The following is a 21,760-nucleotide window of genomic DNA, read 5'->3' on the forward strand; positions in this document are numbered from 1 at the left end:
TCAAATTTCCAGTCCCTGTTGCTGCCTCCACCATACTTTACAGTGGGGATGGTGTTACCTGGCTGATGCGCTGTGTTAGATTTAAGCCACAAGTGCTGCATAATGTTGAGGTCAAAATGTCCCACTTTAGTCAGAGCTTCTTCCTTGCCACTCTTCCATAAATACTATTTTTGTCCAAGGCCTTAGAGATTGTTGAGCCATGAACTTCACCTCCAGTTGCAGCCACTGACTGCAGCAGCTCACTCAGAGTGACTGTTGGTGTCACAGTGCCTTCTCTATTAAATGCCATTTTTCTCTGGCATCTATGTTTAGAGGGGCGGCCTGGCCTAGGCAGTGTGGTTGTGCTTTTATATTTTTTGTACATTTTCACAATGGACTGCACTGAGATCTGAGGTCTGCCCAGTGCCTTTGAGATAGCCTTGCATTCTTTCCCAGATTTGTGCTTCTTTATCATCATTTCCCTGTCTTGTCTTGAATGCTCTTTTGTCTTCATTTTGGCTTGGTCTGTTGATAATCTACCATAATGTTGGACTTTACAGAGAGAGGGGGTATTTCTTCTGTGAATTCATTGAAACAGGTGATCCTCCAATTTTCTACATCAAAAAATTGGGTGAGTTGGTGAGACAATACAGTGTATTCCACCAGGGGAAAGTTAGTTTAGTAATTACAAAGGGGATGAATACTTTATTAGCCATGCAATTTTGTTTTTTAATTTTTAGTAAATTACTGCCAGGTTTTGGATTTCTGTTTTGATTTGACATGATGCACAATGTTTTGTAGATCAGATCCAACATTCCTACTTTAAATTTAGAAAATGAGACATAAATAAATTTTTAATTTATGAAAATAGTTGTGGGGGCTGAATACTTTTTCAAGACACTATACAGCATTAGTTGCACAGTTCCTCCATTTCCAAAATATTGTTGAATTAAATTCAGTGGAGGGGAATTTCAGAACTGGAATGCAATTTGGTTATGCTAATATTTTGTGTATTTAATACACATGACCCAGGATGAATTTGTACCCTCATAATTCTACAGTTCAGAAATACCCCATGGCAACTGTAGGACCCAAACATATTTTCATGTAGCCCTCTTCAATGAGCTAAACCTTGTCGATGCAGGAACTCATTCCTTAGAGCAGTCTCCTGCTTGAAATGGTTCTGTAGTGCAGAGCTTTCATGCCATAGTTGGTAGCTCTATCCCCAGATGTGTACCACCTGACAGTCCTTTTAGTTTGAAGGAATGCAATAGAACAGTTCTGAAAGTATTGACTATGCAATGTAAGAATGAAAGAGATTGCGTGGTTTATTCCTGTAATTTTTTATTATGAATAAAGTTTATTTTGATATAATTTTTTTAAATCCCCTGACCTGCTGGGAAAGCCATGCACCAATCACAAACAAGAGAAATTCATCGGATGCTGGAAATTCAAGCAACACACACAAAATGCTGGATGAACTCAGCAGGCCACACAACATCTATAGAAAAGAGTACCATCGATGTTTTGAGCTGAGACCCCTTGGCAGGTCTGGAGAAAAAATGCTGAGGTGTAGATTTAAAAGGTGGGAAGAGGAGAGAGAGAACCACAAAGTGACAGGTGAAACCTGAAGGGGGAGGGATGAAGTAAAGAGCTGGGAAGTTGATTGGTGAAAGAGGTACAGGGCTGGAGAAGGGGGAGTCTGATGGAAGAGGGCAGAAGGCCATGGAAGAAAGCAAAGGGGGGAGAAGCAGCAGAGGGAGGTGATGGGTGGGCTAGGAGATAAGGTGCGAGAGGTAAAAGGGGACGGGGAATGGTGGGGCGGGGGGAGGCATTACCAGAAGTTTGAGAAATTGATGTTCATGCCATCAGGTTGGAGGCTATCCAGATGGAATACAAGGTATTGTTCTTCCAACCTAAGTGTACCCTCATCACGATAGTGGAGGAGACGATGGATGGAAATATCAGAATGGGAATGGGAAGTGAAATGAAAATAAATGGTCACTGGGAGATCTCACTTTTTCTGGCGGACGGAGCGTAGGTGCGTGTTGAAGCGGTCTCCCAATCTACTCAGGTCTCACCGATATACAGGAGGCCACACCAGGAGCACTGGACACAGTAGATGACCCCCACAGACTTGTAGGTGAAGTGTCACCTCACCTGGAAGGGCTGTTTGGGGCCCTGCATGGTAGTGATGGAGCAAGTGTAGGGGCAAGTGTAGCACTTGTTCCACTTGCAAGGATAAACACCAGGAAGGAAAACAGTGGGGAGGGACAAATGGACAAGGGAGTCGCATAGGGAGCGATCCCTGCGGAAAGAGGGAAAGATGTGCTTGGTGGTGGGATCCCATTGGAGAAGGCGGAAGTTGCGGAGAATTATGTGCTGGACACGAAGGTTGGTGGGGTGGTATGTGAGGACAATAGGAATCGTATGCCTGGTAGGGTGGTGGGAGGATGGGGTGAGGGGAGACATGCGTGAAATGGAAGAGATGCAGTTGAGGGCAGCATTGATGGTGGGGGAAGGGAAATCCCTTTCCTTGAAGAAGGAGGACATCTCCTTCATTCTGGAATGAAAAGCCTCATCCAGAGAGCAGATATGGCAGGTCTGGAGGAATTGAGAGAAGGGATGTCATTTTTACGGGTAATAGGGTGGGAGGAGGTGCAGTGCAGGTAGCTGTGAGAGTCCATGGGTTTGTAATAGACATCAGTAGATAAGCTGACTCCAGAGAAGCACACTCACTGCAAAAACTGTCCAACAACTATGGATATCTGAGATAAACAATCAATATGCTGGAGCAACTCAGTAGTTTGAGCAGCATCAATGGGAAGAAAGAAATGGTCGACATGTTGGGTCAATACCCTGCTTCAGGACCAGCATCTACAGTCTTTTGTGTCTTGGATGTCTGTGACATTCATAAGTATTAAAAAGATCCAAAAATGACTGAAGAATTAAAAATGTTATGTTATACTTCCAAATTTGAAAAATCGGATGCATAAGAGCAAGCAAACACTTGAGGATATTTAACAATTAAAAGAACACAGTTATTTAATAAAAAATATAAATGAGTTGAAACACTTTTCTCCCACAGACCCTCTCATGCCCATGAAATGAACAGATTCACTGAATCTGGCTCAAGTCCAAAGGCAGGTTTTCCCAGTGTGACTGTTGGAAAACTGAAGGAACGTTTTCTCTGCAGCCAACCTCCTTGAGGAGTCAAACTTTGGATTGCAGTCAGTGTAACAACAGCAAGTGCTGCCCAGGAAGTCATCGACTGCAGTTACTTCAGATCTTCTTTAACAGTGGAGTATTGCTCACTGACAGAACTAAAGGAGTTTCCTGTCTTACACTTCTAGTGACCTGGGTTCAATTCTGACCTCTAGTGCTGTGCGTGTAGAGTTTGCACATTCTCCCTGTGAGCATGTATATTTTACCATCATACACGTGTTGCCTGGATTGGGGAGCATGCCTTATGAGAATACAGCAGGTTGAGTGAACTCGGCCTTTTCTCCTCGCAGCGATGGAGGATGAGAGGTGACCTGATAGAGGTGTATAAGATGATGAGAGGCATTGATTGTGTGGATAGTCAGCGGCTTTTTCCCAGGGCTGAAATGGTTGCCACAAGAGGACACAGATTTAAGGTGCTGGGGTGTAGGTACAGAGGAGATGTCAGGGGTAAGCTTTTTTATTCAGAGAGTGGTGAGTGCGTGGAATGGGCTGCCGGCAACGGTGGTAGAGGCGGATATGATAGGGTCTTTTAAGAGACATTTAGGTAGGTACTTGGAGCTTAGTAAAACAGAGGGCTATAGGTAAGCCTAGTAATTTCTAAGGTAAGGACAGGTTCAGGTCAACTCTGTGGGCCGAAGGGCCTGTATTGTGCTGTAGGTTTTCTATGTTTCTATGTTTTCTACACCCCAAAAATGTGTTGGTAGGCAAGTAATTGGTTACTGTCAATTGCCATTGTGTAGGTGAATGGCAGAATAAGGGATCATTGATGAGAAGATGGGAAAATTTGCAGGAGCTCTGTGAGCTTGCAAGGACACGATGAGCTACTCTGAGCTCCTTCAATGTTTGGTGATACGTAATTGGACTTCAAATCATCACAGCAAACTCACCAACATACAATGTCTCTCCAAAATCTCTTGATCTTTCAAATCCATCTCATCTCAAGGGTTACTCATATAGTGGAGCAAATGCCTAAAAGAGACTTTGTTCAATCCTGAACCTGGGTGGTATTTGTGTGGAGTCTGAATGATTCCGCTATGCCTGCATGTCCTCCAGGTAATATGGACTCCTCCTATATCACAACAAAGTGAAGGTTGGTAAACTAATTGTCCGCTGTGAATTGCACTAGTGTGAAAGTGTGTGAGTAGGTTAGACTGAGAGAGAAGAATTTTTTGGTTGTCTGCTCAGACTATTGAGTTCCTCCAGCAGATTGTTTATCACAGATATCCATAGTTGTTTGGCAGTTTTCGCAGCGAGTGTGTTTGGTTCATGGCCTTCCCAGCATGTCTGGGGATTTTTAAAAGTCTGTTCCGTTCTCATTGTCGTTGCTTTGTGTTGTTCTGCTGAACATTGAGAGTGTGCATTGTTGGTGCTGGAATGCGAGCACCTGTGTTGGTTGTTAACACAAATTACACATTTCATTGTATGTCACAGTGTCATAGAACACTACAGTACAGAAACACATCCTTCAGCCCATCTAGTTTGTGCTGAACCATTAATCTGCCTAGTCCCATAGACCTTCACCGGGACGATAACCCTCCATACCCCTCTCATCCACGCACCTATCCAAATTTCTCTTTAATGTTGAAATCAAGCACGCATGCTCCACTTGTACTGGCAGCTTGTTCCATAATCTCAGAGCCCTCTGAGTGAAGAAGTTTCCTTTTATGTTCTCCTGAAACTTTTCATCTTTCAGACGTAACCCATGACCTCTGGTTGTAGTCCCACCTAGCCTTAGTGGAAAAAGTCTGCTTGTATTTATCCTATCTATACCTCTCATAATTTTGTGTACTGCTATCAAATTTCCCCTCAATCTTCTACATTCCAAAAAATAAAGACCTAAACTAATCAAACTTTCCTTATAACTCAGGTCCTCCAGACCCAGCAACATCCGTGTAAATGTTCTCTGTACCCTTTCAACCTTATTTGCAACTTTCCTGTAGGGAAGTGTCCAAAACTGCACACAATACTCTAAATTATACAAACTCTTCTCCCTCCTGCCATCCAGCAAAAAGTACCGAAGCATTCGGGTTCTCACGACCAGACTGTGTAATAGTTTCTTCCCCCAAGCCATTAGACTCCTCAATTCCCAGAGCCTGGGCTGACACCAACCTACACACACACACACTCAACTGAACACCACTCCATTCCCTTTGCAATTTTTGCTCATTTCTTTCTCAATTCCTGCTAAAACATTGTTAACATTTACATAATTTATTATTATATTGTAACTTGTCCTTTACTGTGCCTATTGTCTTGTTTATTAATTATTGTACTGTCTTACACTGTTTTGTGCGCTTTATGTGGTCCCGTGTAGGCCCGAAGTCTAATGTAGTTTTGTGTTGTTTCAGGTAGTCTAGTGTAGTTTTGTGTAGCACCATGGTCCTGGAGGAACGTTGTTTCGTTTTTACTGTGTGCTGTACCAGCAGCTTATGGTTGAAATGACAATAAAAGTGACTCGACTTGACTTGACTTGAAATTAGGCCTCACCAATGTCTTATACAACTTCAACATAACATCCCATCTCCTGCACTCAGTACTTTGATTTATGGAGGCTAATGTGCCAAAAGCTTTCATTACAATCCTATTTGACTGTGTGGGGCCTATCAGCAGCTGCAAATGAGCACAATGGAGGAATGCTTCTTGCAGGTCAAAGTCGGTGATTTAAAACGAGAGCATTGCGGGCATTAGTCCATTGTGCAGGGCCTATCAGTGGCGGCAACTGAGCTCGACGAACTAAATAAAAGTACAGAAGGGATAAGTGGAGCAGCCATTGTCGGGAGTAGGCCAGTGGCGAGAGTAGAAGCGACAGGCTTTTGCTCATTCAGACTTTGATGAAAGTGGGCTTCGGCCAGGTAAGTGGGTAAGTGGACTTCGTTTTTGGTTTCCCTTTGCATTTTTTTGAGGAATAGCGAGCATGTTGGTAGGGTTAGTGATTTGCTCTGGGTGTCAGATGTGGGAATCCTGGGAACCTTCCAGTCTCCCAGATGGACACATCTGCGCCAGGTGCAAGGAGGTGCAGCTCCTGAGAGACCATGAGAGATCTGGAGCTGCAACTCAATGACCTACAGCTTATTAGGGAGAGTGAACAGGAGACAGAGAGGAGTTACAGGAAGTTAGTCACCCCGAGGCTGCAGGAGTTAGATAAGTGGGTGATGGTCAGGGAAGCAAGGGAAAGAGCTCAGATAGTAGAGAGCACCCCTGTGGTCATCCCCCTCAGTAATCATTATTTTGTTTTGGATGCGGTTGAGGGGGATAACCTGACAGAGGATGACCACGGCGATCTGGTCTCTGGCACTAAGCCTGGTTCCATGGTGCAGAAAGGAAAGAGGAAGATGAGGAAGATGAGGAATGCAGTAGTCACAGGGGATTCCATAGTGAGGGGAACAGACAGGAGGTACTGTCAGCCTGTTAGAGGTGCCCGCATGGTGTGTTGCCTCCCCGGTGCTAGGATATGTGATGTCTCGGATCAGGTGCGGATTATTCTGAAGGGAGAAAGTAAACAGCCAGAAGTCTTGGTACACGTTGGTACCAATGATATAGGTAGAAAAAGGAGGAGGTCCTGAAGAGAGAATTCAGGGAGTTAAGTGGGAAGCTGAAAGGCAGGATCTCTAGGGTAGTAATCTCAGGATTGCTACCTGTGCCACATGCTTGCGAGTGCAAGAGTAGCATGATCAGGCGTATTAATGTGTGGCTGAGAGACTGGTGTAGGGGGCAGGGATTCAGATTCCTGGATCATTGGGGCCTCTTCTGGGGGAGGTAGGACCTGTACAAAAAGGACAGGTTACACCTGAACCCAAAAGGGTCCAATATCCTAGCGGGCACATTTAATAGAGCTGTTAGGGAGAGTTTAAACTAATTTGGCAGGGGAATGGGAACCGGAGTGATAGGGCTGAGGAAAGGGAAAACAGAAATAAATCAAAGATAGTGTGCAACAGAGTTTATAGAAAGAACAGGCAGGGGATGAGGCCTGAGTTACAGGGCAATAGAGGCATGGTGTCGTTCAAAGAGAAAGCAAAAAATACTGGACTGAGAGTGTTGTATTTGAATGCACGCAGCATAAGGAATAAAATGGATGATCTTGAAATTCAGCTACAGATTGGCAAATATGACATGGTGGTCATCTCTGAAACTTGGCTAAAGAATGGTTGCCATTAGGAGCTGGACGTCCAAGGATATATGATATATCAGAAAGATTGGTTAGTAAGCAGAGGGGGTGGTGTGGCTCTGTGTATAAGAAATAATATTAAATCATTGGAAAGAGCTGACATAGGGTTGGAAAGTGTGGAGTCTCTATGGGTTGAGTGAAGAAATGGCGAGGGTAAAAGGACGCTACTGGCAGTTGTACACAGGGCTCCAAACAGCAGCTGGGATGTGGATTACAAATTACAGTAGGAGATAGAAAAGGCGTGTCAGAAAGGTAATGTCATGATAATTGTTGGGGATTTTCACATGAAAGTGAATTGGGAAAACCAGGTCAGTACTGGACCTCAAGAGGGAGAATTTGTAGAATGTCTAAGGGACAGCTTTTTAGAACAGCTTGGTGCTGAGCCCACTAGGGGATCGAATTGGGTGTTGAGCAATGATCAGGAGGTGATAAGAGAGCTTAAGGTTATGGAAGCCTTAGGGAATAGTGATCACAATATGATCAAGTTCACATTGAAAACTGAGAGGGAAAAAATAAAATCCAATCTGTCAGTATTTCAGTGGAACAAAGGAACTTACAATGACATGAGAGGGGAACTGGACGAAGTTCAAGTCAAGTCAAGTCAAGTCACTTTTTTATTGTCATTTCTGCCATAACTGCTGGTACAGTACACAGTAAAAACAAGACAATGTTTTTCAGGACCATGGTGCTACATGAAACAATACAAAAACTATATTGAGCTACATAAAACAACACAAAAACTATACTAGACTACAGACCTACCCAGGATTGCATAAAGTGCACAACACTGTGCAGACATTACAATAAACAATAAACAAGACAATAGGCACAGTAGAGGGCAGTAGGTTGGTGTCAAGCCAGGCTCTGGGTATTAAGGAGTCTGATGGCTTGGGGGAAGAAATTGTTACATACTCTGGTTTTGAGAGCCCAAATGCTTCGAGGCCTTTTGCCAGATGGCAGGAGGGAGAAGAGTTTGTATGAGGGGTGCATGGGGTCCTTTTTAATGGTGTTCGCTTTACGGATGCAACGTGTGGTATAAATGACTGTAATAGCGGGAAGAGAGACCCCGATGATCTTCTCAGCTGACCTCACTATCCGCTGTAGGGTCTTGCAATCCAAGATGGTGCAATTTCCGAACCAGGCAGTGATGCAGCTGCTCAGGATGCTCTCAATACAACCTCTGTAGAATGTGGTGAGGATGGGGGATGGCAGATGGACTTTTCTCAGCTTCGCAGAAAGTAAAGATGTTGCTGGGCTTTCTTTGCTGCGGAGTTGGTGTTGAGGGACTAGGTGAGATTCTCCGCCAGGTGAGATTCTCTGCCAAGAAATTTGGTGCTCTTAACGATCTCTATGGAGGAGTCGTCGATGTCCAGCGGAGAGTGATCGTTCCGTGTCCTCCTGAAGTCAACAACCATCTCTTTTGTTCACACTCAGAGATAGGTTGTTGGCTCTACACCAGTCCGTTAGCCGCTGCACCTCTCTCTGTATGCTGGCTCATCATTCTTGCTGATGAGACCCACCACAGTCGTGTCATAGCGAACTTGATGTGGTTTGAGCTGTGTGTTGCAGCACAGTCGTGGGTCAGCAGAGTGAACAGCAGTGGACTGAGCACACAGCCCTGGGGGGCCCCTGTGCTCAGTGTGATGGTGTTGGAGATGCTGCTTCCAATCCAGACTGACTGAGGTCTCCCAGTCAGGAAGTCTAGGATTCAGTTGCAGAGGGAGGTGTTCAGGCCCAGTAGGCTCAGCTTTCCAATCAGTTTTTGAGGAATGATTGTGTTGAATGCTGAACTGAAGTCTATGAACAGCATTCAAACGTACGTGTCTTTTTTGTCCAGATAGGTTAGGGCCAGGTGGAGGGTGATGGCAATGGCGTTGTCTGTTGAACATTTGGGACGGTACGCGAACTGCACGTGGTCCAGTGAGGGGGGCAGCAGGGTCTTGATGTGCCTCATGACGAGCCTCTCGAAACACCTCATGATGATGGATGTGAGTGCAACGGGACGGTAGTCATTGAGGCAGGACACTGAAGACTTCTTTGGCATGGGGACGATGGTGGCAGCCTTGAAGCACGTAGGAACAACAGCGCTGTTCAGGGAGATGTTGAAGATGCCAGTGAGAATATCTGCTAGCTGGTCTGCACATCCTCTAAGCACTCTGCCGGGAATATTGTCTGGTCCAGCAGCCTTTCGTGGGTTGACCCTGCACAGGGTTCTCCTCACATCGGCCACGGTAAGACACAGCACCTGGTCATTTGGAGGAGGGGTAGTCTTCCTCGCCGCCATGTCATTTTCCACTTCAAAACGAGCGTAGAAATTGTTCAACGTATCTGGGAGGGAGGCATCACCAGCACAGGCAGGAGGTGTTGTCTTGTAGTTGGTGATGTCCTGAATGCCCTTCCACATGCACCATGTGTCACTGCTGTCCTGGAAGTGGCTGTGGATTCGCTGGGTGTGTGCACACTTTGCCTCTCCAATGTCCCGGGACAGTTTGGTCCTCGTTGTTGTTAGAGCTGCCTTGTCGCCTGCTCTGAAGGCGGAGTCACGGGTCCTCAGCAGCGCACGCACCTCCGCGGTCATCCATGGCTTCCGGTTAGCGCGTGTAGTGATGGTCTTGGCCACAGTGACATCATCAATGCACTTGCTGATGTAACTAGTCACTGATGCCGTGAACTCCTCTAAGTTGGTAGGGTCGCCATCGGTTGCAGCCTCCCTGAACATGTACCAGTCAGTGTGCTCAAAGCAGTCTTGAAGAGCAGAGATAGCTCCTGCTGGCCAGGTTTTCACCTGCTTCTGAGCTGCTCTGGAGTGCCTGATGAGTGGTCTGTATGCTGGGATTAGCATAACAGAGATATGGTCTGCCTGGTACGCATCGGAAATGTTTCTGTAAATAAGGTCCAATGCGTTCTCCCCTCTCATTGCAAATTCCACGTTCTGATGGAATCTGGGGAGAACTGACTTACGGTTCGCGTGGTTAAAATCTCCGGGTGACAATAAACAGTCCATCAGGCTGTGCGTTCTGCAGTTCGTTAATAGCCCCATACAGTTCACAGAGCGCCTCCTTAGTATTGGCACTGGGGGGAATGTACACACCAATATAAGGACAGTGGTGAATTCCCGTGGTAAATAAAATGGTCTGCATCTAACAGTCACAAACCCCACTAGCGATGAGCAGTATCTGGAAACCAGCACAGAGTTCTTGCACCATTCTGTATTAATGTAAACACACAAGCCACCAGTTGACTGGAAAGGAACTTTTGCAGGAAAGACAGCAGACAAGCAATGGCTGGAGTTTCTGCGAAAAATGAGGGAAGTACAAGACAGATATATTCCAAATAAGAAGAAATTTTCAAGGGGAAGAAGGACACTACTGTGGCTAACAAGTGAAGTCAGAGCCAAAGTAAAAGCAAAAGAGAGGGCATACAAGGAAGCCAGAGCTAGTGGGAAGATAGAGGATTCGGAAGCTTTAAAAAACCTGCAGAAGGAAACTAAGAAGGCCATCAGGAAGGACAAGATGAATTATGAAAAAAAGCTAGCGACTAATATCAAAGAATATACTAAAAGCTTTTTTAAGTATATAAAGAGTAAAAGAGAGTTGAAGGTAGATATAGGACCAATACAAAATGACGCTGGACATATTGTAATGAGAGATGCAGAGATGGAAGAGGAACTGAATGTGTATTTTGCATCAGTCTTCACAGTGGAAGATGTCTGCAGTATACTGGACATTCAAGAGTGTCAGGGAAGTGAAGTTTGTGCAGTGAAAATTATGACTGAGAAGGTGCTCAGGAACCTTAATGGTCTGAGGGTGGATAAATCTCCTGGACCTGATGGAATGCACCCTTGGGTTCTGAAGGAAGTAGCTGGAGAGATTGCGGAGGCAGTAACGATGATCTTTAAAGAATTGATAGATTCTGGAATTGTACCAGATGACTGGAAAATTGCAAATGTTACTTTACTATTTAAGAAGGGTGGAAGGCAGGAGAAAGGAAACTATAGACCTGTTAGCCTGACATCAGTGGTTGGGAAGTTGTTGGAAGCGATTGTTAGGGATGAGATTATGGAGTACCTGGAGGTACATGACCAGATAGGCCAAAGCCAGCATGGTTTACTGAAAGGAAAACCCTGCTTGACAAACCTACTGCAATTCTTTGAGGAAATTACAAGCAGGGTAGACAAAGGAGATGTAGTAGATGTGGTGTACTTGGATTTTCAGAAGTCCTTTGACAAGGTGCCACACATGAGGCTACTTAGCAAGGTAAGAGTCCATAGAATTATAGGGAAGTTACTAGCGTGGGTGGAGCACTGATTGGTCAGCAGAAAACAGAGAGTGGGAATAAAGGGATCCTATTCTGGCTGGCTGCCGATTACCAGTGGAGTTCCACAGGAGTCGGTGTTGGGACTGCTGCTTTTTACGATGTACGTCAATGATCTGGACCATGGTATTAATGGATTTATGGCTAAATTTGATGATGATACAAAGTTAGGTGGAGGAGCAGGTAGTGTTGAGGAAACAGAGAACCTGCAGAGAGACTTAGATAGTTTAGAGGAATGGGCAAAGAAGTGACAAATGAAATACAATGTTGGAAAGTGTATGGTCATGCACTTTGGTGGAAAAAATAAATGGGTAGACTATTATTTAGATCGGGAGAGAATTCAAAATGCAGAGACGCAAAGGGACTTGGAAGACCTTGTGCAAGATACGCAAAAGGTTAACCTCCAGGTTGAGTCGGTTGTAAAGAAGGCGAATGTAATGTTGACATTCATTTCTAGAGGTATGGAATATAAGAACAGGGATGTGATGTTGAGGCTCCATAAGGCACTCATGAGATCACACTTGGAGTATTGTGTGCAGTTTTGGGCTCCTTATTTTAGAAACGATATACTGATATTGGAGAGGGTTCAGAGAAGATTCACAGGAATGATTCCAGGAATGAAAGGGTTACCATATCAGGAACATCTGGCAGCTCTTGGGATGTATTCCCTGGAGTTCAGGAGAATGAGGGGGGATCTCATAGAAACCTTCCAAATGTTAAAGGACCTGAACAGATTAGATATGGCAAAGTTATTTCCCATGGTAGGGGATTCTAGGACAAGAAGGCATGACTTCAGGATTGAAGGACGTCCTTTTAGAACTGAGATGCGGAAAAATTACTTTAGTCAGAGGGTGGTAAATCTGTGGAATTTGTTGCCATGAGCGGCTTTGGAGGCCAAGTCATTGGGTGAGATAGGCAGAGATAGAGAGGTTCTTGATTGGCCAGGGCATGAGGTGAAAACAGTGGAGTGAGGATGACTGGATCAGCCTATGATTGAGTGGCAGAGCAGACCGATGGGCCAAATGGCCTACTTCTGCTCCTATATCTTATGTTCTTATGGACTGTGGCACCACTTTCAATGAATTATGGACCTGCATTCACAGATCCCTTTGTTCTTCAATACTCCTCGGTATGCCCACAAGTAAATGAATCTTAGGGCTGTATGTGGTGACATACATATATAAACTTTGATAATAAATTTACTTTGTGCTTTGAACTTTCTGGCCTCACTAGCATGTGGCACAGGTGGAAATGGTGAGATCACAACCCTAAGGTCCTGTTCTTTAACTTAGCACCTAACTCCCTGAATTCACATTGCAGGAGCTCGTTACCCATCCTACCCATATGACTGGTACCGATGTGGTTCATGAACTCTGGCTGATCACTGTTCCATTTAAGAATATTGTAGATTCGATCTGTGATATCTCTGGCACCCTGGAGACAACAAACCATCTGAAAATCTCGTTCTTGTCCACAGAACACACTTCTGTTCCCCTAACCAATGAATCCTCTAACATTCTAGCTCTCCTCTTTTCCCCACTCTCCTTCTGAGCCACAGATCCAGACTCATTGCCAGAGGCCTTTGTTTCAATGCAGAGCTGATAAATAAGTGAATCTGAATCTGTGGAGAGATGATGAGAATGTGGGAAGAATAAAAAGTAAGATTAATGTAGGTTCAGTGTGAATGAGTGGTTGATGATTAGTGTGGACTTGATTGGCTGAAGGACCTATTTCTGTCCTGTCTGTCTTTATGACTCTAGAATTTGCAAATACTGTATCATCCCACTTCCAGCAATATACAGAGAAGCAACTGATCAGAACACTAACGTGAACACCTTTAATGGAGATTTTCAGGAACTTTCCACCTGATGAAGTCTCCAGAAACCCCATTAATCACGAATCCATCACCTGCCACTCCACAAGAGCGAGGAATCCTGGTGGAAAGCTCGAAGAGAAGGCAACTTTGTGGACAAATACCACGTACCAAATCCAACAAACTCAGTGACGGCACTTGAACCTGCCACAGAATGTGTGGGCAGTGCTAAGCAAGATTAAGACTGGTCACAGCCCATGTGGCCACTTGGTACTTGACACCTGACAACCTTGTTTGGTTGCAACAATAGAAACATACGTAAACATAGGGCGTAATTGTAACTTTTTGGCCCCAATGTGAGTTTCATGTCAATGTCTTCTCGCTGAACTTGTCCTCCTGGAAGGTAAGAAAATATCAAGAAGGGCATCAGACTAGTTGAGGAGCTTGCAATTAAAACAATGATTGAAAATTCTGTCTTAACGTCAAAAAGATTTTCTGGAGAAATGTATTGAAATTTCATTAAAAGCTGCTGAATTCTGTAGCTGCTGACGTGATTTTAGAGGTGGGATTTTGTCTGCTCAAGAACATTTGCAACGCAAAGCATTCTTGGTTAATTTAGAAATAATTGTGGGGATGAGTTCTCAGGACAGCAGCCTGGGGTAGGGAAGGGAGGAATCATTTCAGATCACAGATCAGAAGCAATGTTTCAAAATGTGCATGTTTAGACTGGGAAAGGCACTGCGTAGCAGCAAACTTTGAAGGTTTCTAGCAACCAGGGAATGATAGCTTCATAAAATATTTACAGCATAGAAGGAATGCATTCAGCCACTGGTATTTGTATAAATGAGGGAAAAAAAATTAGTGAAACTAGTTCCAATTTCCAGCAATTGTTCTGTTGCCTTGTAGTGAGCAGTATTTAGAGTATTTAATTTAGTAACGGTTTCTGTCTCAACCACCTGTTCATACAGTGAGTTCCAGATGCTCAACTGTCTTGTTGCAGTCCTTTTGCCTTATTTCCCCTCTAATGTTTCTGAGCCTTATTCAAAGATTACTTTCATTTTGTATTTCTCTTGACTTAATGAAAGAGAGCTTCAAGTTGTCAGAATCAGAACCAGAGCCAGGTTTATCATCACTCACATGATGTCGCAAAATTTTGAAGTCATTAGGTTAGGTTTTGCAGCCAGTGGTGGATGGATAGTGCTCTGCAGTCAGTGGTTGCTCAAAGGCTTTTTCATGGCTGCTTGAAGTGAGTGGGTGCCAGTACATCATTTCACTTAAAGTTGGCGCGGTAACTGGCGACTTTGCGCGAGCTCTCCCAAGCGAACTGCCCTCTCCACTATCCTATACCCGAGAAACCCTTCTAAACTTCCAACTTAGCATGATAAAGATCAACAACACCCTGGCAAAGCGACTGACTGAGCGCCAGAACTGCTTCTTAAACTCCGGACCGCGCCTGGACCCGACCAACGTTCCTGGAGACTCGCAGTCTGCTACCGTGCCGGAGCGCTTGGAGACACGGCCCATTCCAACCAGCACCTCTCCAGAGCAGACCACCACACAGAAGTGACGGCGGAGATCTCAGACCCCAGACGCTTCCCCGGAGCGACCACCGTAAGTAAAGCCCCATTGGTGGCTGTCCACAGTTGCCGGAAGTGAGGCCTCCGCCGCCGACCTCGGAAATCGAGCCCGATGTTCGACTGGAGCGGAGGCCTCCGCAAGCGTGACTCAGCTTAAAGACTTGTTTCAGCAAGGAGCCCGGCCATCCGGGATTAAGTGCTGGCTTCGGGGCCCGACCCAATCGACAGCCCGGGCCCCCGGCAGCTGGAAGTGGCAGCGGAGCCTCCCCCGTTACTCTGCCCGACCTGGAGCGCACGACGATGCGACCTGCCGACGTCAAAGAGCTGACAACAACACACTGCGTCGATTGAGACCTGGAAAGATGCACTACTTACCGAGGAAGCGTGGGTAAAGAGCTGGTTAGATTGAAGTTGAGGGACTTCAAGGTCCCTATGCCCATCATCCTACTAGCTAATGTGCAAGCCATAGAGAACAAGGTGGATGACCTTAAAGGGAGACTCACCTACTGCAGGGAGATGCAGAACTGCTGTGTATTCTGTTTCACCGAGACCTGGCTCTCCCCTGCCACACCGACTGTGCCATCCGACCGGAGGGATTTTTGATCCATCGGATGGACCGCACGGCGTCTTCGGGCAAGACAAGGGGAGGTGGTGTCTGCCTACTGATCAACACTGGGTGGTGCTCGGACACAGTGGCACTGACAAGCTCCTGCAGCCCGGACCTGGAACACCTGTCGGTGAAGTGTCGTCCCTACTATCTGCCACGGGAATTCACCTCGGTCATACTGACAGCGGTCTACATTCCCCCCCAGGCGGACGTGGAGTGTGCTCTGAACATACTGTATGCCAACATCAGTGAACTTGAGACCAGGTATCCGGAGGCTTTGCTCATTACAGCCGGGGACTTTAACCAGGCAAACCTCAGAAAGGCGCTGCCAAAGTTATACCAACATGTCTCCTGCCCCACTAGAGGCCCGAATATACTTGACCACTGCTACACAGCAGTCAAGGATGCCTACCATTCTGTCCCACGACCTCACTTTGGAAAATCGGACCATCAGGCCGTACTCCTCCTTCCGGCTTACAAACAGAAACTGAAGCGGGAGGTCACGGTGTCAAAAGTAGTGTCGCGTTGGACGGAGGAAATGGATGAAGTCCTCCGTGACTGCTTTGAATCAGTGGACTGGTTAGTATTCAAGGACTCAGCAGCTAACCTCGATGAGTATGCCTCAGCTGTCACGGACTTTATGTGGAAATGCACAGAGGACTGTGTGTCTCGCAAGACGATCCGGGTATTCCCTAACCGGAAACCTTGGATGAATTATGAGGTCAAGTCCCTTTTAAAGGCTACAGCTGCAGCTTTTAGGTCCGGAGACACCAGTCGCTACACGGAATCCAGGCGTAAACTCTGGAAAGCCATTAAGGGCGCCAAGAGGAAATATCGAGCCAAGTTGGAAGCCCAGGCTAACCAAAGGGATGCCAGCAGACTATGGCAGGGTCTAAATGAGATCACTGGGTGCAAAGAAAAGGCTGGGAATATCAATAACTATGGCGCTTCTCTTCCTGACGAACTTAACATATTCTACGCAAGATTCGAACAGAAGAGGAGCATCTCGCTCCCTCTGGATGAACCGGACCTGGTGGCATCGAAATTCATTGTCACCGAGGAGGATGTTAGAATGGCCTTCCTGAAGATAAATCCAAGGAAGGCGACGGGCCCAGATGGTGTCCCGGGACGGGTTCTCCAGGCCAGTGCAAGCGAGCTAGCTGGAGTGTTTGCTGACATCTTCAACTGCTCTTTGCTTCAGTCTAAGATACCCTTGTGTTTTAAGAAGGCAACAATAATCCCAGTGCTGAAGAAGAGCAAGGTGGCATGCCCGAATGACTATTGACTTGTGGCTCTGACATCAATTGTTATGAAGTACTTCGAGAGATTGGTTATGGCACACATCAACCACAGCCTACCGGTCAACCTCGATGCTTTGCAATTTGCCTACCGGAGCAACAGGTCAATGGCAGACACCATCTCTCTGGCCCCACATTCCTCCTTAGAACACATGAAGAGTAAAGACACATACGTAAGGCTCCTTTTCATTGACTACAGCTCTGCCTTTAATACCATCATTCCAAATAAACTGACTCCTAAGCTCTGGAACCTGGGCCTTAGTACTCAGATCTGCAGCTGGATCTTCAACTTCCTCACAGACAGGACCCAGGCTGTAAAAATAGGGGGCAAGCACTCCTCTACAATCACTCTGAGCACCGGTGTCCCACAAGGCTGTGTACTCAGCCCCCTGCTGTACTCACTGTACATCCATGATTGTGTAGCCAAGTTTCCATCAAACTCAATATATAAGTTTGCTGATGACACAACAATCGTAGGCCGTATCTCGGGTAATGATGAGTTTGAGTACAGAGAGGAAATTAAGAACCTGGTGGCATGGTGGAAGACAATAACCTATCCCTCAACGTCAGCAAGACGAAGGAATTGGTTGTTGACTTCAGAAGGAGTAGCGGACCGCACGACCCAATTTACATTGGTGGTGCGCAAGTGGAACAGGTCAAAAGCTTTAGGTTCCTCGGGGTCAATATCACAAATGACCTGACTTGGTCCAACCAAGCAGAGTTCACTGCCAAGAAGGCCCACCAGCACCTTTACTTCCTGAGAGAACTAAAGAAATTTGGCCTGTCCCCTAAAACCCCACTAATTTTTATAGGTGCACCGTAGAAAGCATTCTTCTAGGGTGCATCACAACCTGGTATGGAAGTTGTCCTGGCTAAGACTGAAAGAAGCTGCAGAAGATCGTGAACACGGCGCAGCGCATCACACAAACCAATCTTCCGTCTGTGGACTCACTTTACACCGCACGCTGTCGGAGCAGTGCTGCCAGGATAATCAAGGATACGACCCACCCAGCCAACACACTCTTCGTCTCTCTTGCCTCCGGGAGAAGTTTCAGGAGCTTGAAGACTCGTACAGCCAGATTTGGGAACAGCTTCTTTCCAACTGTGATAAGACTGCTGAACGGATCCTGACCCGGATCTGGGCCGTGTCCTCCAAATATCCAGACCTGCCTGTTGGTTTTTTTGCACTACCTTACTTCCCATTTTTCTATTTTCTATTTGTTATTTATAATTTAAATTTTTAATATTTACTAATTTTAACTATTCTTAATATTTTTAATATTTAATATTTGCAATCCAGGGAGTGTGAAGCACAGAATCAAATATCGCTGTGATGATAGTATGTTCTAGTACCAATTGTTTGGCGCCAATAAAGTATAAAGTATAAAGTATATAAAAAAAGTATACTCTATGAACAAAATTAGAATGGTACCCACATTAGTCTCGCCAAGAATTTCACAAGTGGCGGACGAACTGTCCTATGGTATCAAACTGCGCTAAACATCAGTGAATGCAGTGCAAACTTTATCTGGGTTAGAACTGAACAGGAACAGGCCCTGTGGCCCAAGATGCGTCAAGCTTCTGCCTATGAATGGTCTATATCCCTCCATTCCCTGCATATTCATGTGTCTATGTAGGAGCCCCTTACTTGCTTCTATCACATCAGCTTCCACCACCAATTCCAGGTTATTGAGAAAATGGAGAATCTTTCAGCAGAGCCTGACTCAGGGCATTGAGCTCTTATAGACCTCCCTCATGGAATACATGATTGACCAGCTCAGGAAAGTAAAATATCAGAAACTCATGACCATAACTTGGATGTTGGGTTACAGGAAAGTGTGGACCAGTAGTTAGAGGTCGTTACCTAGCTGCAGGTAATGGTTGATTTTGGCGATGGATTGGAGATATGATTGGGGTCTTGGATGGATATTGGGTTCAAAGTTGGGGGGTACATGGTGCATAGTGGGGGACAAAGTTGAGGGAGGCAGTCAATGGGTGGGAGAAGATCAGTACTATTAGGGAAGGGTCCCTGAAGGAGAAGATGTATTGAAACCCATTTGTGGGTCCCCGAAGGAGAATAAATATGAAAACCTATTTGTGGGGTCCTCTCAGTTCTCAGCTGGGACCAACTCAGAGAGACGTCCAATTAAAACATGGTAATTGGACCATGTACCTGGGGTTATTATCATTCTTTTCCAAGTAATTATTTTGTAAATTTTCCCGACTTAGAAGTTGCTCAGTATCGGACATGCTCCGGAACAAGGTGAGATTACGTGCCTGGCAACATGTAAAATGAACATTGCACAGGAAGTGATGACACACCATTCATGACCGGCGCAGGAATCACCTCGTGGCTACAAGCCCAACTTGTGACTTGCAGTGGCTAGTTGGATCTTGAGAGCAGTGAGAGAGTCAGCCCTGATACCGGCATGATTGTGTTGCATGTGAAAATGACCGGGGCTGAAAGTGAAAACAATATCAGGTGGCCAAGGACTCATCTATTAATCAGCCGTGCAAAGGTTCATGTTCTGCTGAGTGGATAGATGTTTGTGACCAGCAAAGGGATGGCAAACCGTTTCTTGAGGTGCTGGGATCACACCTGCTGCCTGTGGCCAACTAGGAATGTCCGGAGTGCCCCTACCCGTGACACTAACAGTTCCATAAGATCATAAGACATTAAAGCAGAAGTAGGCCATGCAGCCCATTGAGTCTGCTCTGCCTTTTCAACCTGACTGATACATTTCCCACTCATCCCCATTCTCCTGCCTACCACCCGTAACCTTTTAATACCCCACCAAATCAAGACCCTTTCAACCCCTGTGTTAAATACACCCAATGATCGGGCCTCCGCAGCCATCTGGGCAACATATCCCATAGATCTATCACCCTCAGGCTAAATAAATTCATACTAATCTCCGTTCTAAATGTACAGCCCTCTATTATGAGGCTGTGCCTCTGGTCCTAGACTGCCCCACCAGAGGAAACAGCCTCTCTACACTCGTTCTGTCTATATCTTTCTACATTTGATAGGTTTCAATGAGATCCCCCCTCATTCTTCTAAGCTCAAGCGAGTCCAGACCCAGAACCACCACACGTTCCTCATATGATAAGCCTTCCATTCATGGAATCATTCTTGTGAATGTCCTCTGAATCCTCTCTAATGTCAGCGCATCCTCTCTTAGATAACAGGGCCCAAAGCAGCTCACAATGCTCCAAGTGAGGCCTCAGTAGTAATGCTAGTATTGCATTTGCCTTTCTCATCACTGACTCAACCTGCAAATTAATTAACTTAACCATAAAGCCATCAATTCCATCATCCAAATCATTGACATATAATGTTAAAAGAAGCACAACGTAGGGTCCTGCGGAACTCCACTAATTAATGGCAGCCAATGGCAGGGTGAGTATCAGGAATTCAGAATAAAAAAGGGTCACAAATACAGTACTCAAAGTGTTATACCTTAATGCACTGAGTCTAAGAAATAAGGTCGATGATCTTGTTGCACTATTACATATTGTCAGGTATTGTGGCAGAAGGATGGTTGGAGTTGGGAGCTGAAGGTCCAAGGTTGCACATTATATTGAAGGGATAGGAAGGTAGGCAGAGGGGGGTGCCGTGGGTCCGCTGGTGAAGAATGGCATCAAATCAGTAGAAAGATGTGACATAGGATCAGAAAATGTTGAATCATTGTGGGTTGAGTTAAGAAATTGCAACGGTAAAAGGACCCTGATGGCAGTTACATACTGACCTCCAAACAATAGCTGGGATGTGGACCACAGATTACAACAGAAAATAGAAAAGGAGTGTCAAAAAGGTCAATGTTATAATAGTCATGGGAATTTTCAATTGGGAAAATCAGGTTGGTAATGGATTTCAAGAGAGTGAGTTTGTTGAATGCCTACAAGATGGCTTTTTAGAACAGTTTGTCATTATGCCTATGAGGAGATCAGCTATATTGGATTGGGTGTTATGTAATGAACCAGAAGTGATTAGAGAGCTTAAGATAAAAGGGCCCTTCAGAGGCAGCGATCACAATATCATTGAGTTCAACTTGAAGTTTGATAGGGAGAAAGAACAGTCTGACATAGTAGTATTTCAGTGGAATAAAAGAAATTACAGTGGTATGAGAGAGGAGTTGGCCAAAGTAAATCAGAAGGAGATGCTGGCAGGGGAGACAGCAGAGCAGCAATGGCTTGAGTATCTGGGAAAAATGAGGAAGGTGCAGAATAGATGTACTCCAAAAGCAAAGAAATACTCAAATGGAAAAATAGTACAACCATGGCTGACAGGGGAAGTCAAAGCTAATGTGAAAGCTGAAGAGAGAGCATACAGCAAAACAAAAGTTAGTGGGATGTTTTTAAAAACCTCCAGAGAGCAAGTACAAGAATCATTAGGATGGAACAGATGAAATATGAGAGTAAGCTAGCAAATAATACTAAAGTGGATATTAAAAACTTTTTCAAATGTGTAAAAATTAAAAGAGAGATTTGAGTGAATATCAGACTGCTAGAAAAATGAGGCCAGAGAAATAATAACGGGGAATGAGGAGATGGCAGGTGAACTAAATAAGTATTTTGCATCAGTCTTCACTGTGGAAGACACTACCAGTGTGCCAGATGTTGAAGGCCGTGAGGGAAGAGAAGAAAATGCAATTACTATTTCCAGGGAGAAGGGGCTCAAAAAAGGCTGAAAGAGCTAATGGTATATAAGTCACCTGGACCAGATGAAATGCACCCTAGGGTTCTGAACGAGGTAGTGGTAGGGATTGTGGAGGCATTAGA

Source organism: Mobula birostris, chromosome 8 (genome assembly GCF_030028105.1).
Source record: "Mobula birostris isolate sMobBir1 chromosome 8, sMobBir1.hap1, whole genome shotgun sequence".
Taxonomy (NCBI): Eukaryota; Metazoa; Chordata; class Chondrichthyes; order Myliobatiformes; family Myliobatidae; genus Mobula; species Mobula birostris.